Genomic DNA, 18381 nt, shown 5'->3' with positions numbered 1-18381 from the left:
AAGAGAGCTCCACAACCCTTCATCCAGAGCGGGTTTGCCTCTGGTTGGGAGATTGCACCTGTTTATTTCTGACCTTATTCTGTGAAAATAAAAAGGGCTAAACCTTGGCACCTCTGGCCTTATCTTGTGCCAAATGCAGTGTGTTGCAATGCCTTCGGTGCTCTTTTTTTTTTTCTCTCCTCTGTGGTTGACACCCGCTGCTGTTTGTAATTTCAGCAGCCATGGCAGGGGGAGGGTCGATGGCCCTGCAGAAAACGGTGCGAGGGAGCAAAGTTAAGGGACGACGTGAATAATCTTAATTGCCGCGGTAATTAATTATGCAACGATGTTATTTGTGCTGCGGGGGAGAAGTCGAAACGGAAACGAACCATCGTCAACCTTCTTTTCCCTGGAATTTCGTGCAATTCGAAGCGTTCTCTGAGTAATGCCCTCCCTACTCACAGTTAAAACTCGTTTCTCCTGTAGTTGCAGCCTTGCCTTGACTCAGCGTTTGTGAAAGCACAGTTGCTCACAGCTCACTGCAGGCACAGGCAGGAGGTTCCCTTTTGTAGCTGTGGCACTTTGCCCTTACTGAATTAATGAGAGACTTTGGGATCCCCGGCACAGCGAGGACATGGACCTGTTGGAGCAAATCCAGAGGGACCACGGACGTGATCAGAGGGACGGAGCAGCTCTGCTGTGAGGGAAGGCTGAGGGAATTGGGGTTGTTCAGCCTGGAGAAGCTTTGGGGTGACCTAACTGAGGCCCTTCAGAGCCTGAAGAGAGCCCACAAGAAAGGTGGAGAGAGACTATGCACAAGGGCTTGGAGCAACAGGACAAGGGGGGATGGCTTCCAACTGCCAGAGGGTAGGGTTAGATTGGATATTAGGTAGAAATTCCTCCCTCTGAGGGGGGGGAGGCCCTGGCACAGGTTGCCCAGAGAGGCTGTGGCTGCCCCTATCCCGGAAAGTGTCCAAGGCCAAGTTGGAGCAGCCTGGGATAGTGGAAGGTGTCCCTGCCCATGGCAGGGGGTGGAATAAAATGGTCTTTAAGGTCCCTTCTAACGCCAAGCATTCTGTGATTCCATGGTCCTTCTGCATTTCCTGGGCTGTACCTGTGATTTCCTGGGCCCTGGCAGTGCAGGGGCTGCGTGTGGATCGTGGTGTGGGCTCTTTGCAGTGTGAGCACTGCTCTGGGCAGCAGCAGGTCTGGCCCTGCTCCTTCACACTGGGTCCTAAAGAGAAAACTGTAATTTATTTATTTTTTTTTTTAGAGAGAGGAGTGGTAGCTAAACTTGGATCTGCATTTGTTCTCCTGAAAATTAAAGATTCTTGTTTTATTAGGATACCTTTTGGGCTGAGTTCCCAGGAACGTGGTGCAAAGAGCCATCTGAAACTGAGACCACCCCTAGTCCTGCAAAATCCAGGGCATCACACAGGAGGATTAGAGCCACTTTTCCCACTTCAGCTGTTCTGCTGCTCTGTGGTTGTTGACAGACTCACTGAACCAGACGATCTGGAAAAGTTTGAGCTTAATATCAGAAATTATGCCCAGTTTAACCTTATAACCTCTCCTTCCTCTTCTCCTTCCCCCTCGATGCTGCATCTCTTTATGCCCATCTTATCTGGTTGCCTGCCCTGGAAGCTGGAGGAACACTGTAGGTGGAATTATTCTGGGTTGTTCTCAAAAACAAATTATGGGCTAGAACCTGGAGACTCCAAGTTCCTTTGCAGGCTGATGGTCAAATAAATAAGCAGAAACAGGCCTGAATCAAATGATCAGCAACGTGAAGAACAAGACGCTCCCAAAGTCAGCGTGCTGGGCTGCAGCCTGTCCTGGAGAAAGTTTTGTAGGCTTAGTTCAAATCTTGGCTGTGGATTTGTACCTTGGATCAAAGTTTTGTTGCAGGCCCTTCTCCAATATAAAGCAAAGAAACGTAAAACAACAAATATCCAGCGAAATCCAAACACAATCTGCTCTATGTTATGCTACAAAAATGAATGAACTCTGCCTCCCACCCTCTCCCACTGTGACTTGCTGTGAATAAGCACCACTCAAAGGAAACCAGTGCAAGGAGTTCTGCCTCTTTTCAGCAGGAATAACAATGGAGCAAGGAAAAAACGCTGACTAGTTTTATCTCTGCTCTTCCACTTGGGCAGGTGTAGGTGAAGAGTGATGGGGTGTTTAAAGCAGCATTGAAAGGGCTCACCCTTAGCACAGAACTGGAGCTCAAATATTGAATTATTAGGCTTTAAGAAATGTTCTTCTGGTGAATTAGGAAAAGCTCTTCGTGAGGAATGTTCTATACCCCATTTGAGAATTCCTTAGGCCGTCTGAGGCAGATCCAAAACCCACAGATTCTGCAGGATAGAAGGATGTTTAGGGAAATCAGGCACACTGGCCATATCCATCAGTGTTATTTATGAGTCTTCAAGCCACTGGGTTACAGGTCACTGAGGTACCTGTTGGATCACAGGGCAAGCTCTGCAGAATGACTCCTTACCAACAGACTTGGATAGGAGTCGTAGCTAAACTCAGGTCTGTATTTGTTCTCCTGAAAATGCAGGATTCTTGTTTTATTAGATTCCTGTGTTATTGAATTTTATTAAATATTATTTATTCCTTATCAACAGACTCTGGATTGCACTGGTGGGAACCAGGTGTTGAGCCTGTGCTCCAAATCAGAAGGAGGACAAATTTCACTCTGTTTTTTTGCACTCTAAGCCTTAGTTAAAGAACTTGTAGAAGCTGCTGGTTCCTCCCCAGGTTCTGGTGAGGGAGAAATGTGCTCCTGCCCCGGCAGGGAATGAGGGATTCAAGAATCCCACAAAGTCCAGGAGTGAACAGAGTGCTGGATTTCCTGTCACATCAGGATTTAGGGGGGTTTGCCGTGAGGGCTTTGTGGGCTGGCAAATATCCATTGGGTGGTGGGTGTAGGAGATCTCAACAGTGTGTTAGGAACAGACAGTTATTAAGAGGTAACATAATACCCAAATTCAGCTGTGGTTTCATATTTTCAAGAAGTCCTTCTTTAAAGCTCCTGGAGTGCTGCGTTCCAGGCTGTACCTGTGGCTGTCTGGCCAAGGAATGGGACAAAGCTGCACAGACAGGAAGCGTTTGAAGAGATTTCAGTATAAAAAGTTGGGGGGAAAAAGCTTGGGGGGAAAGGATATGAAAGAGGCCTGTTTAGAAATGCCGGCGTTATAAACAAATGGGCTTTTTCATCTCCAAACATAAAAAAGCGGCTTTTTTATGGAAAAGGAGTATGTTTAAAACGGACAAAAGAAAATGTTACGGGGTAAAATTCCACCTTTGCGCTGTATTTGTTTGGAAAAGGACTTATCAGTCAAGCAGTGCCCCACACCAGAGGTAGGAACCCGTTGCTCCTCGAGCTGAGGTCTCATCTACGTCCCAGCCACCTCTAGTTACTCCCCGAGCCACAGTGAGCACATGGCTGCAGGACCAGGGTTTGTTTTCTTTCTTGCTTATTTATTCAAACAAAAGCACAAGGCAGAGAGGCTTCTACGTGTTGTGAACTCTACGATTGTTCGAGTTTCCAACAGGTCACAAGGGTCCCAGATAACATTAACAAGCAAGTGCTATGTTGTCCTTTTGTGTTATCAACAGGAAACATCTTTACCAGCACAGGAACTACAGCTTTGTAATTGGCCTGGTGCAAGAACATGACAGTATTTTCTCATCCTATCAGGACTCGGATATTTTGGGAGCTGGTATATAAAGCCCGAGGCACACAGTGTCTCTTGGACATTAGGAACAGGTTCATGGCAGAAATCAGTGTGCTTTGCTATTTTAGTAGTTGCTATAGTTGCAGCATGAATGGTTTTTCTTGCCCTGCATGGTTCAGGGTGGTATTTCATTACAGCTCACATGTATATTTTTATTATTTGAGTGCAGATGGACATATTTAAGGGAATTAACGTGGTGATATAAGCCTTGTAAAGAAGCCTTTAGCAAATAAACAACAAATCCATAAATCATATCAATGCAGGCCGTGTTTAGCTTTCATTAAATGCTCACAGACTTCTACGGTGCAGGATTGAGCTCTATCCAAGCAAATTTCAGATTCACCCAATGATAAAATGTTATATTTGGGCTCTGAAATGAGCAGCTGAATGATCTATGTGTTGAACAGAACAGCCCTTCTGCCTCACACAGTTAATGGCAAAAAAGTGCTGTAACATCTATAACTTGTGTTGAATCAGAGCAAATAATGTTTAAATGGAGCTGTAAAGAGCTGGGCTGGAAGGGGGCCAATCTTGCAATTAATATTCTGTGCAGGATTACACCACTGGCTGATTATAGCAAACCTCCCTCGGCCCATTTGATAAAGCTGGAGTGGCTTTTTCCACAGCTGCCTTCACTGTTTTCATCCCAAGTAACTGTAACTACCAGAAGGAAAAGCTACAACACAACCCCAGCGTGATGGCGGCCCCAGATCTGTCCCAAAAAGTGCAAAATTAGAAATTCTAATAACTTGGGGGTCACTTTGATCCTTCAGAATAATCATTGCTACACGACCCTTGCTGCACTATTCGGTGTTGCTTTTATGGAGCTCACACAGCCAGATTTTTTAACTTCCACTCTTATTGCGATTTTTCTTAAATATCCCTTGGCAGCAGAAATCAAAATTATTTCTGTATAGCTAACTTTTTGGTAAATATGGGCAAAGGGATCATTTTGTTACTGATAAAACTGACTTCTACAATGAGGAAAGCCAGGATCTTGTTTTCCATTTTATTCTGTAACACACACACTAAAAAAAGAAAAAAAAAAAAAAGAAAAGAAACCAAACTAGCAGTTTGCAGGCTCATTTCAGCACTTGGTTGGTCACAGAAGCTTCATCTGGCACGAGGCAGGTCCCTCACCAATGTCTGTCCCAAAACATCCTGACATCTCCAAGCAAAGCCAGAGCCAGGAGCTGCAGCACTTGGATGGCTCAGGATTGCTGGGCAAAATTTTGTCCCCAAGCTTGTCTCCTGTGTATTGTGTCAAATGCCCAAAATATCAGGGGCTGATGATGACAGGAGTTATTTTGGAAGGGGTGACACAGTTAAGACTTTTTTCCTCCCTCTTGCTCACTCTTGCAACACACTGGTGGAAGGTGGCAGGAAGGAGGGAATATTTTGGTTTTCCTGACTGGAGCATTGGAGTTGACCAAGATCTCCGAGGCAGCAGCATCAGAGCAGCTTTGTTTTTTCCAAGCAGTATTCTGTGACAGTAGAGCCCGAGGGGGGTTAGATTAATGAAGTGAAGCTGGTTTTTTTTTTTGCAGCAAAAGCAAGATCACTTTTTTTATTGGGGTAAGAACGTGAATTCAGCAGAGAAAAGAACCCGCAGCTGCGATGCCTGGAAGTTAAAGCAAAGTCAAGTCAGAGAAGAAGAGTTGGCTCCCAGCAGGGTGTGTGTTTGCTGATAGAACTGAGGCAGGGGGGAGCTCAGAGCCCTTGGGTGAAGATGGGGGGGGACCTCCACCAAAAAATGCACCTTCTCCAGAAGCTGCAGCGGGCACAGCGTGGGCTCTGCAGGTGATGCTGCGAAGGACCAGGGCAGCCCCTCAGTCTCCAGAACATCAGAGTCATCCTTCCTAGAGGTTTTCTCCCCCGTGAGCTCATCAAAGCTCCTGCCCTCGCAACAAGCCACACACCTCCACACCGAGCTCAGATTTCCTGCAGGTGCCATGGGATGTCCCCGCGGCCCCCGCGCTGAGTCAGGGCGGGCTGGGGCTGGGGCAGGATCAGCTCTGCTCTCGGGGAACCTCTCACCCACGTTTCCTGCTCGAATCCAGGCTGACAGAGGCTGCCCCGTGAGGGCACGGGGGGAGCTGTTGGTGTGGGAAGGTACAACAGCACCCGGTGTGTCCCATCCTGGTACAAAAAATGCCCTGCCCTGCCCTCCCTCCACACCCACTGCCCACTGCTGGGAGTGCTGCCTCGTTTTTTGGGCTGAACACCAGGTGTTTTCCCCTTTCCCCTCCAGGCCCTTGGTTCCTGTGTCCTCTGCCATGTGGGTTAGAAGCTGCTGGCTCCGTGCTTGCGTGGGGGATTCTGGCCTCACGTATCCTGGCTCCTGACCATCTCCTCTCCCCCTACCCACAGAGTGAGAGAGAATGTAAATGTCACGGTTGCTTTTCCCCGCATCCATCATGCATTTCTGAAAGGAGGCTCTCCCCGTGCCTTTTTGTGGTCCAGCACTTAATCCTGCCCCCTGCCAGGCCCCATCAGACAAGGCCTTTGGTTCGTAGCCATTAAACAGCTCCAGCAGCAGAGGGAAGGTATCGATACCACGCTGTGGATTCGGGGCCGTCTCAGGGCACAGGAGGAACGAGCAGGTGTCAGTCACAATGAACCACCTCTGAGGTCTTACTGCTGGTGGTGCCCAGTGCTGCAGAAGGTTATTTGGGACAGCAGGGCTCTGCACTGAGCCTGTGCCCTGCAAAGCTGAGCTTAAAGGACCTGGGTAAACCTGCTGGAGCTTGGGGAACGGGGCACAGCTGAGCTCACGCTGTGGTGGAGCCTGGCAAACAGGGCTGCTGGTAGCTGGGCGTGAGGCTGCCGGTAACTGGGGGTGAACTGGAGGTTAAACTGGAGCTGAACTGGTGGTGCCAGTGCGGTGTCAGGGCTGGCGATGGAGGAAGCGCCAAGAACGGCTGCGCTGCACCCCTGAGGAGGGTGAGGCATCCTCGGGGTTAGCACAGCAAACCTTCTGCAGGGCCTTGAGAGCCTGCAAAGCACATCGTGTGTAGCACCCTCGGGGTGGTGAGGTGTCTGGGGCTGCGAGTCTTCGCCTCTCTGGGTTTTTTTTGGGTGGCTCTACCACCGCTTTCGCCTTGGTGTGCAGCAGGGGAAGGACAGTTGCAGCTCATTCCCACGGGCCTGCGAGAGCAGCAGTGCAATAAATTGGGAAAGCTCCTTAGAGAAAGGCAGGGAACTGCTGGTACCAGCGTGGCTGAAAGCGAAAGGGCTGAAGGACCCTTTGGCCCACATAGGGAGGGAACCGTCGTCTTGTTTTTCTGATACTCTCGAAAAGAAAGAAACAGCTGCTTTTCATTTTCTGTGCTAACCAGCACCCTCAGCTCTGGGGCTGCTGTGACAGCCCCACAGCAGTGGATAAAGCTGCACAAGAGCCCCTGTCTCTGGGGTTATTGGGGGTATTGCTAAGCAAGAAGTAGGGAGAGGGGCTGGGGCCCACAGTGGTGGGATAACGGCCTGAATTTTAGTTTTTATTTTGAAAAAAAATCCCACAAATTCAGCTTGTTTTAAAGCTGATTGCCTTTTTAGCCATTGTTAGAATGAAAGCAGTTGGGCACCTCTTAATTCCCATCCCACACTGGGGCACTGAACCCCTTTGCACTAACAAAGAGCCAGCGCCGAGCACGGTGCAGAGGATAAATGAACTTTTTCTATTATTCTGTCGAAAAAAATACACTCCTAGAGTCTTCTGTAAAAATACCTTTGGGCAAAACAGATTATTTTGCCTTGGGACAGCATCATTCACGAAACACTATGCCACAAGTTTGGTCTGAAGGAAACCACACACGATCTGACTCTTTTTATCTCATATCGGCGGCGAAGAGCTCGGTGTGGTTACAGTTCTCTTCATTTCTCAGAAGAGAGGATCATATTTAATCATTGTGTCAGTTGGCACAAACACCGTGTTTGTAGTGAAACGCTAAAAAACAGCACATTTATCTTTCCCTTGATCAAGATTTGTACGATAGCAGCTCTTAACGTTAAAACTCATCAGTAATGAAACATTTGAAGAGCTCAGCTACCCAGCTTGTTTACTGGAGCTCATTTTAAAGAATGGCCTGCCTAATATAACAAATACAGCACCAGTAATCTCCACCCAAGGGCATTCATTCCTTGGCAGGCTTCACTTTGGCTCTGAGATATTATTCCTGGACTTTTCTGGGGGGATGACAACAACTAACTTGCTTCACTGAGCAGCACATTTCAAAATCCACAGTGCCTGTAGGGGTTGCCTCATAGCACGTCCTTACCAGCTGCATCAGAGCAGGAGCCAAGATTAATTTGGAGGGAGAGAGAGAGAATTGGAAGCTCGGGGAGAGGACTGTGATTCCCCATCTGATCCCCACGAGAGGGGCCAGGGAATTCACCCGCGTTTCCTGTGGCGAATCCGTCACCTCTGCTGGGAGCCCTGCAGATCTCTGGTGTTACATCAGCCCCTGGTCCCAGGATGGACCGGCCCTGATTCGTGGTATTTTATTGGCACCAGCTCATGCTGTGGTATCGAGAAGCCCCAAGCACAGGGAAACCTCCCCTGCACCACAGAGAGAACAAGTGCCAAAGAGAAAATCAGCCTAAAAAACTCTCTTATCGCTCACATTTAAATCTAGATGGGCTTGAATCTCTTCTGGAGGGTCAGTGTCTGTCCCCTGCCCACCTCCCACAGCAGTGACAGCAAAAGCTGAGAGCTCAAGGAGACACTGGTAAGATGCAATGAGTTTTGCTCAGGCTGCAGTTTCAAAGACAGTAGGTTTGAAGAATTGCTTTTCTGCTGAAAAGGCTCTTTGAGCTCTAAGAAAACCAACAGGAGGAAGAGACAACAGCAGGGTCTCACTGCCTGGCACCCAGGCAGGGACAGGGCTGTCCTGTCCTTCTCCAGGAGCACCTCCACTGGCCACAGAGGCACCCTCCAAATCAGCTCCAAAGGGAAGAAGGAGCCTTGCTGACAGTCCCTCTGATTCACACCGAGTCAGCTCAAACCCTGCCTCAGGTGCTGCTCAGCAGCCTGGGGTTGTGGGACCATTGCTTTCATAGAGAGCTGAGTTTCGGTGGTTTCTAACGACTTGTTCGGTTGATATGAAATTGTGAAGGAGTTGAGAACTCAGCTGTGCCCTTGGCCAAATGAATGAACAGCCAGCACCAGGCAGTGCTGAGCCTGCACCGTGTCCCTGGAGTGACTTGTCACACCCTAAATCTGCCCCCGTTTCCCTCCTGCCACCAAAACCCCGGTGCCGCCCCAGCGGCCCCTGGAAGGTGAAAACTCCTGTCCTGCAGGATCATCCCTCTGCAGAAGCTGCTGGGGTGAAACACTGAGCTGCTCCTCTGCTGCCACAAGCCCCTTTAACTGGGAAGTGCTGCCACACGGCCAGAGGCAGCAACAGGGTGGGAAAGGCACAGCATTGGCATCAAATCCCACCCCAACCCTCCCCAGAGCACAGCTGAGCCAAGGGCACCATCAGAGGGGTGACTGAAAAGCTCAGTCAGACACAAACACCCAGACGAGCTCATGATAGGAGAGTTTATGAGATTTATAGTGGAGGGGCAACTCTGTGAGCTTTGTGCTTTTTTCTCCCACCCTTTTAAGGCTGGAGCCCTGGAAAGGCTTTTATGGGGATGTTCAACTGGGATGTGCTTGTTTTGTGCCATTTGATGCTGAGCTAGTGACCTTTTCTGGTTTATTTATACACAGGTGACATGTATTTACTATGCAACAAGGCAGGTTGTGGGGTTTTTTTCCTAAAAAAAAATAAATATGGAAACATTTAATTTCAAAAGCCTGCATTATGGCTAAATAACTTTTTTTTTGCACAGATGTCTCTGGCTCTTCTCCTCCTGTAGCCTCTCCAGTGCACCTCTCAGATAAAAACCCTTTGGTTTTATATATATATATATATATGTGTGTGTGTGCATGTGTGCACATAAATACAGCTTATAATAGAGATGGTATATATGTTACATGTATATGAAAAATATACAATTTAATTAGAATGCAATGACTTCACTGTGCTCGCTCCAAGAAAACAATAAAAGGTGAGTTATGATGTTATAAATCTCTATCAGGCATGAAACTGGACCTTTGCTAATACGATCGAGTTCAGCACCTCGTACTTACTGTCCATTTTATAGAAAAACAGAAAGTCCTGAGTGAAAAAAAAAAAAACCAGTCCCAAGCTGAGGCCAACCCAGACAGATTTTCACTCATTGTTCACCAGGAGGGAAACAACTTTCATTGACTTGGCAGCACCGAGGGAGCAGGTGTGGGGAGAGGGGTCGGGCTGGAGCTGAGTTTTGTGGCTTAATTTTCGGGGAAATGGGACCAGAGATGTGCACATACCCCATTGCACTGCCTGGATGGCATTTAATTGTCACCTGGAAGCTTTTCTCTCTCTGGAGGCTTTCCCCTCTCCTTTCTGTGCATCCCAGAAGGGAACTGAGAGGTCCTGGTAGAGTGAACAGAGAGATAATGCTCATATGTTGATTTACTACACTGTTACTACATTGATTGAACCCAGATACAAGTCCTAAAGACAAAGCTGTACATCCTCAGGCATTAAAAATGCTTTATTTCAGTTGTCATCCCGTACTGAACTATTCTGAGTGCCTCAGGAAGGTTTAAGCTTCTTTGGATGTGGCCATTTGGGCTGGGTTGGCAAAGGAGCATCTACAAAGATAAATCTACCCCACAAAAAAAAAAAAAAAAAAAAGTATTCATTGTTGTGCTATAGCCCTTAGCCTGGGAATGCAGGAAAAGGGTAGTTTGAGCAAATGTTGGTAAAAAAAAAAGAAAGAAGAAAGAAGAAAAGAAAAAGAAAAAAAGAAAAAAAAATAAGAAAAAAAGAAAAAAGAAAAAAAAAAGAAAAAAAAAGAAAAGAAAAAAGAAACTGGTGGGGAGAGAAGGGGTTGGTCAAACACATCTCTTGACGTTTTTCTGCCGGTGGCTTCAGTTTCAAAGCCACTTGTGTCCTTCACGACAGAGCGTGTGGCTCTCCACAGCCCCTTGAGGTTTTCTGATCAACCCTCAGGCTGCTGGAGCAGAGAGCAGGGATTTATATGGAGGAGCCACGGAGAGAACAGACAATTCTGAGACCTGCAAACCAGCCTGGGTGGATTCAATTACAGCCTCCAGACGAGTCGGTGAAGCAACAACAAAAGCCAGTGGCTCCAGCCTTTGAAATGCCAACTTACAGCGTGAGCAGGGGAAAATCACACTTTGTTAACTTCTTGTTTAGGAAAAAAAGAAGCAGAACTGCTTCCTTTAATGACACATTAGCTGACAGTGGTGCTTTTATGACTCTTTCCTAGTCACCGATGAATCACTGGATGGAAGTGCAGGGACAGGCTGTTCCTATCTAAAGGTTGCAGTCCCAGGGGTTCAGTGTCACCCAAAACAAGGTGTTCCTCTTGCTCCTGCTCTCCCTCATGTCTTCAGCATCAGGAATTCATCCAACCCGAGGTCTTGCAGAGCTGCTGAGCCCAGGATCACCTCTGATACCGCTTGAGGTGTGTGTGTCACCAGAGGCAGCTCCATCCCCAGACCAGACTCAGGGAATCTCCACCACGGCTTCTGCTTCCCACCACGGCAAGCCAAGGAGCCTCTGGAGTTTACCAGGCATTTCTTCCCTTGTACTCCCTCCTAATGCACTTCATATGTTTAGACATTTCCCTTCACAGACATCCATTCTTTCCAAATTCTTTACATTTTAGATTATACATCCTTGGGTTTGATCTTTTGCATTAAAAAACGGGGGTTTTTTTGAAGCTTAATAGCGAGGGCTCAGTGCATCTGCCAGAGTTCCTGGCACAGCCAGCGTCCTGCAGGAGCAATTACTTTCCAGTGAGTCTCTAAAATTGCTTATTTACTTCCACTTGTAGGCCAAAAATACTTTAAAAATCAGGACAGTTTTTTCCAGTTACACAATCACCCGAAATATCTTGAATCCATACGCTTCCACTGTGGTTCAATAGTCAATCTGAAAATAGCCAAAGCAGTTTGTAAAGTACGTTCAAAGTGTTCTCTCCCAGCATTTTAGGCTTCAGAAGTGCAGCTTCCAAGTCAACCAATGCCACGAAGCAAAATCAATTCCCCTGATTTTATAATAACCCAGGGAAAAGAGCCGGCCCAGGCGAGGGCAGCCAGTCTGTGCTGCTCTTCAGCAGCTTCCTGAGTGGAATTATCGCAGCCAACCACTTCTAGAAAGCCCTTTCATGTCTATTCTTGTCAGGTTTATTTACTGCTCCGGGTAAAACAAAGCCAGAATTGATTTCTGACCAGCCCTGAGATTTGGGATATTTTTTCCATTAGAGTTTTTTAATTAATTATGGTGAGTTTAGACCATCCGTGTGGGACAGCAGCTGCTCCTACCCTTTCAAAAGGATTGATAAAACCTGTTTTGGACAACAGTAGTTGAAGTATCAGATCCCCTCCCTGTCTTGAGGGCGCAGGTAACAAAGTGTGTAAGGATCTTCTGAAGACCTCCAAAAAAAAATTCTTCCAAAGATCTCAAAGCAACTTTGCAAATTGAGACTCCATTTGTTTTCCTTACTCATGCATATTTTAAATTCCCTTTTAAGTTTCAACGGTTTGCATGGGTGTAATTCAGAGCAGACTCGGGCCTTACATATTTTGCATACCAACGAGTTATGCGAGTCCATTTTCTGGAGAAAAAAAAAAAAAAAAGATTAAATGAACATTATGATGCAGTTGTGGAGTAACTGGCTGAAAAAAAAAAAAAAACAAAAAAACTAATACAACAAACCCAGAAGGATTTACTTTGTAATTTTAAGCTCATGTTCACAAATGAAAGCAAGCTTTGTGTCCATCAACAATGTCCAGGAGGGAATCAGCCTTTCTCCAAACCGACTGAAGAACCGTGGTCTTAATTTATGGGTTTAAGTTACTGGCACTTTTTTTTCTTAACATATATATATATATACATATAAGGCATCTAGGTTTTAAATGATATTGCAAAAGTAGAAATAGCATGATAAACCTTCAAAGCTGAAATAAAAAAGAACCTGTGTTTTAACTTAGTGCTGAGTATTTATACAGCCGGCACCGTTTAGTCCGGCGTGTTTGAATGAGTGCGAGTCTGTGGTTGCAGTTGTGTATAAAAATATTGTAGCCTGCTCCTGCTTTAGGAGCTAAACTCCAGTTCCCAATAGCTCCCTCTGTAATTCTCTTTCCAAATAAAAGGAAGAACTATTCCTGGCTCGTAACGGTGTATTTCTGTGGCTTCTTGAACTATAATGAAGGCAGTCTGGAATGTCAAAAATTACACACTCAGTGCCAGCTCTGAACCCACGGTAATTTAGGCTTCAAATGTTTTGAAGTTTACATTTTGAGTCTGTTATTGTACAACTTTTTAATTAAAATGTTGCTGTAGTCCAGATCACTAATGCTTCTTGCTCAAAGATCCATTAACATCTATCTTCAAACCACTACTTAGGGGAGTTTGACAATTTTGGTATTGAGGGCTAAGGCCATCTGCTTGGAAAATTATTTGGGTTTTATTTGGCTCCTTCTAATTGTAGAAATTCAAAGACATCTTTGATATCCAGTGGATTCCAACAGCGGAAACATCAGTTCTCTCCCTCTAAATGTTTCAGTGCTGTCTCTCCTCAGACTAAATCCTGGTGCAGCTCAAGGAAAAATGAGCCAAACTTGTCGCCGAGGAATCGGGTTTGGATTTTCCTGCAGGGACAATATGTACCATTGATGCACGTTATCAGCTCTGTGTTTTCCCACCAAAATGCTACTAAATAAATCAGAGAAAATGCTGACAAGCTCGCTTGGGGCTTCTAGATGTCCTGGAAACCCAATAACAGCTATTCTTAGGATTAACAGCTCCATAGACTCTTCTTGTTACCATCAGTAGCAGAGAGTTTGTAGACATTTATGCCTGAAATATGCCTTCACATTTATACCCTGTGTACAGTGAAGGGAGACTTTAACCTGACTTTCAGTCTCAGGTCAAATTAAAATTCCTCCTGTGTAAATAGAGGGAATTTAGCACAGTATCAGCGAGAGATACAAAACCTGAAAGTTAACATCACCAGGCCGGGTTTTGGTGGGGTTTGGGGTGGGTTTTCTTTTGGGGAGGTAGGAAGGTCCTCCTGAAGCCAATATCAGAGCTGGCCCAGCTTTTGAAGGAAATTCCCTGAAGGATTTCCCAACAAGGTCCCCAGAAACATGTCAGCTGGCTAGAGGAACAACTGAGCAGGACAGCAATGTCTTCGTGATAATTCTGCATATTGAGGGGGAGGTCAGAGCTTTCCAGCTGTTCCTTGTGCCAAATAACTCATAAATCTATTTACATTTAGTCCAGGTTTAGATAATTTTAGTACTGAGGGCTAAGGCCATCTGCTTAGAAAGCTATCTGGTTTTTATTTGGCTCCTTCAAATTGTAACTCCTGTACAGTGTACAAGCATATAACTATTATTCTCTTTGCATTTACTAATGATTGTACAAAAATAACAACAATTTCCAGTGGAGCATCCATGTCCCCTAAAGGCTTGGAGAGAGCTCTGGGCAGCTCTTAAGGAAACAAAGTCCTTTCCTATCTGAAACAGTCGCTCAGCCAAAAAGTACATTGAAAAATAGAGTGGACATTGTTAGTGTCTGACTGGGTCGCCTGTGAAGGCTTCAAACCTTTACTTTTATCACCCCACACCTCAATATTTTGTACCAAGAGAAGCAAAACCCCCCTGACATGACAATGGGAAGGAGCTTTCTTCTTAACTAAGCACGTTTTTTTGCACCCAGTGCATCTCCTGCCATGAAACCCTGTCCCATACCTGGTTTCCAGCTCTGAATTTTGTTTTTCAGGTGTGAGTGAAACGAGGTGTTATTATTTCCACCTAATCAAGGCAAGAGCAGTTTCACTTTCTTTGAAGCTTTTTATCTCCCTACAACTGGATTTGAATCTCTGACTTCATCACCACAACCCCAGAGCCATAACCACAAGGCCACATGGTCCCAGAGCTGTTTTTGGAGGTGGTGGTGATGTGAGTTATTTTAGAAGCTGCTAGCTATAAATTTCAGCTATATTTTGAAGGAGGGTTAAGTGAGCTTTGAAAGTCCTTGGTGAGTCTGTCCTTTGGTGACTGGTGGGCAATTACTGAGGCCACTGGCAAGAGCAGGAATGGAAGGGCCACGGAGCAGCTTCCACCAGAAACCACCGAGTGCAAACAAACAGCAATTGTGAGCAACAGTCAAACTAATTGTCCTTGGTGGTATTGCTGTCCCGGGACGGGCTGTGACGCAGAAAGTCACTCTGCACAAAGTCAGGTTTTCATTACGCCGAGCTCCAAATAGCATCAAAACAAGGCAATTTTAGACGGTGTGATAAACGCAGCCCAACCACCTCGAGTCTTTTTTGAAAAGGCTTCACCCTGACCCTGCAGTTCAGGAGGCATTTTTTTTTTTTTTTTTTTTTGCACTCCTGGTTTCCTGCCTGAAAATAAACGTGGATCTGCTGTTCCACAGCGCTCGTTCCATCGAACCACCAGCTACGGCTGGAACTGCAGAAACTCACATTTTCAAATTTCAAAATGATAGGCTGGATTTAAAAGCCTCACTTACCAAGACCCATTCAAAGGAGAGTGCCCTTTGGCACAGCCAAAGCCCCACTGTTGGGTATGATGTGGGATAAAAGCCCCAAAATGAACAGCAGAACAAGTTGCTAAAAGCTACAAAACGTGAGATTCAGCTCTCTCACATCAAGGAACTGTTTACATTTTTCTGTTCTCCTAAGAGTAATTTTCAGCTGCATAAGTTAAGCCACATCTGTGTGAAATGTAGATAAACTGGGGAGTAAAATGATTTCAATCAGAATAAGGGTCATCTGAGAGATGGTGGCTGAGAGATGGTGGTAGTTGCTAATTCAAGACTGTGCTTGATCTATTCACCTTCCAGTTCAGTATTTTGTTGTCACTGGTGCAGCAAAGCACAGCTGCTTGAGCAGAGCTATTGAGACCAGTAAAACACATGAATTTTGCTCTCTTCCTCCTGATATAGATGATCTTTTCCATTGGAGATGCTCTCACATAATAGCTCCAAAGGAAAGGCAGAGGGCAAAAATGCTGTGAGCTCCACAGAGGTGGTCGACCTCAGAAACAGAATAATGAATTTTTTCTTTCTGTAAGGCATAACCTGGTGGTCCAGGGCACAACTGAAGGACTGAAGGGAATCCTTTAAGGAGAAAAAATAAAATGGGAGAGAATTCCTCAGATTTGTAGAGCTGGAATAGTATTAACTGGGTAAGAACTGGCCTTATCATGCCAGGGAGGGATTAATTCTCCATCACTTTCTCCCTTAAGTAGAGAGCTTTACAATTCCTGAGCCTACACACTCAAGCTGGGGTTGATTAAAATTGGGAAGGAAGGATAAAAACACCTTACTGCCCAAAAAAAAGGGCAGGTCAGGGAAATCCTCCTGCTCCAGTGAACCTGCTCCCAGATTGTCCCTCCAGTGTCTGAGACAATCCTGGGACTAGAAAGGACAGGGAGATGCCACTGCTGGTTCCTGTTCGTGCCCAGGGCAATAAAAGACCCTTTAGTTGACCCAGACAAAGATGACAAATACTGGAAATACTCCTAGAAAATCAGAGAGTCACACCAGTCTAATAACCTGGATTTATCATCTCTGATTCCAAGTCATTTTTACCGACAGATACGAGAAGTCGCCTCGCGGTGAGATTTCTTAGGGCCTTGTACAATGGCAAGGCAGGATAAAATAGCCTTCTCAGCAATGAAGGTCACATCTATTCTGATACTTGAAAGCATTTTTGGAAGCAGGAGTCCCTTTGGAATTGCAGTGAAAAGCCCTGCAAGTAAAAATACAATACAAAGGACTGAGGTTACGTGTAAAACGCGGGGGTGAAGGCAGCGATAAAGTGCAGTTGACCCCTCCTGTTGTCTCTCAGGAAATCAGAATTCAGTTGTGCCTGTTATAACTATTATTTAATAGTTGAGGAATGGCAGCATTTAGAGATTTGTGCTGGACACAGGCCTTTTAGTGAAGAACTCACAACAGCCATTTTGTCCTGGTTTCCAGGAAGAGGAAAGGTTGCTCCTGGAGCCTAGAGAAAAACTGTCACAAAAATCTCGAAGGAAAAATTAAATAAAATAAAATTAAAAAAAAGAAAGAAAAAAAAAAAAAAAAAAAAAGAACAAACAAGGAAAACATTTCACTAGAGCCCATCGTTGGAAAAAAAAATAAAAATATTTTTCCATCCAGAGAAATAACTATAAATAACGTTTGAACTATTAAAAGGGCGAACGCAGAAAAAGGCTATTTACATAGGAGCGTTTTGTGCTGCTTCAGTCTAATTTGTCACTGATGTAGGAGCCTCATACGTTAGCTGGAGAAAATCCAGAGCTTTCAAAGGTTTTCTGTCAGGGCTTGAAAAGTTGCCAGTTTTTTTAATGGAGCCGAGCAGTCTCAGGCCTGTTGTTCTCAGAGATTTTGTGAGCCAGGGCCGCATGTTAGCAGGAAACAGAGCCAAGTGGGCTTCCTGAGCGTCTGAGAGAGGAAACTCTGTAATAAGCATGGAGGCTGTGGTTAAAAATAACTCTGGTATATAAAGGCTGCAAAGGATCCCCTCTCGCTCACACTCGCCGCTGCCTCTTGGCCGCTGCTTCCCGCTGACTCCCTGTGAATGAGATGCTTCGCCATCGCACCCGAGCAGGTGGTTCTGGGGCAGGAGAAGGGCAGAAAACAGCCCGTGAAGAAGCTCCTCTCGTGCCTGTTTTCAGCCAGAGGCACCCAGGCTTTATTCTGAGCGTCGCCAGGCTCGGCCGAGCCGTGGCCACGCGGGCGTTTCGGTGTCTGACTCCGGGGCCGAAGTAAAAGTGGCGTCGAAAAATAAACTCGGGTTTTCTCCGATGTGAAACTTGCAAAAAAAAAAAAAAAAAAGGGGAACAGGGCAAATCGTGCAAGCTCTTGAGCAATGGGTGAAAGGGCTCCCTAAATTGTTACCACCGGGCCCAGTGTGGCTTGTACTACTTCTGCTCCAGAAGGTTTAATCCCACCCTGGCCCCCCCCTTCGCCTCACTCAGCTGGAGGGGCTGGATGTGGCAACCACCAGCTGAAGGGGTTGGCCACCATCAATCAGAGCTGGGCCACCATCAATCAGAGCTGTGCCACCACCAGTCAGAGCCCTGCAGTCCCCGTGCCTCGGTTTCCCACCCTGCTTCTCCTCCCCAGATCCATTTTGCATGGAATCGGGCCCGTCTCCCTCCTCTCAAAGGCAGTGATTTTCCTTGCAAATGCTGGAGAAAACCCACGCTGGTTATTTGGCAGATGAAGGCACCTTTTCCCTGCTGTAACCTGACACGAACAGCACCACTGCACTCACTGAACACTCCTTTGTAGCCCACATTATGCTGTAACTGGCAAAACTCATTCTTCCCAGGCTCGTGTTTTTATTGCGAGCATTTATTTGGCGCTTTATGTGGCGAACGAAAAGAAAATTTCACAACTCATTCTACAAAGTTGCATTGTATCAGGCTGCCCCTTGAAAAAGCATTTTATTGCTCAAGAATGGCTGTAACCGTTCGAGGGATTTCAACAGTGTTGTTCTCTTCAGCTCCCATTGCTGTATTTACTACAGCACCAAATATTAGTGATTTTGA

Source organism: Pipra filicauda, unplaced genomic scaffold, assembly GCF_003945595.2.
Source record: "Pipra filicauda isolate LSUMZ 115617 unplaced genomic scaffold, ASM394559v2 scaffold285_size1263560_pilon, whole genome shotgun sequence".
Taxonomy (NCBI): domain Eukaryota; kingdom Metazoa; phylum Chordata; class Aves; order Passeriformes; family Pipridae; genus Pipra; species Pipra filicauda.
The sequence above is the reverse complement of the archived record's forward strand: the minus strand, read 5'-3'. Positions refer to the sequence as shown.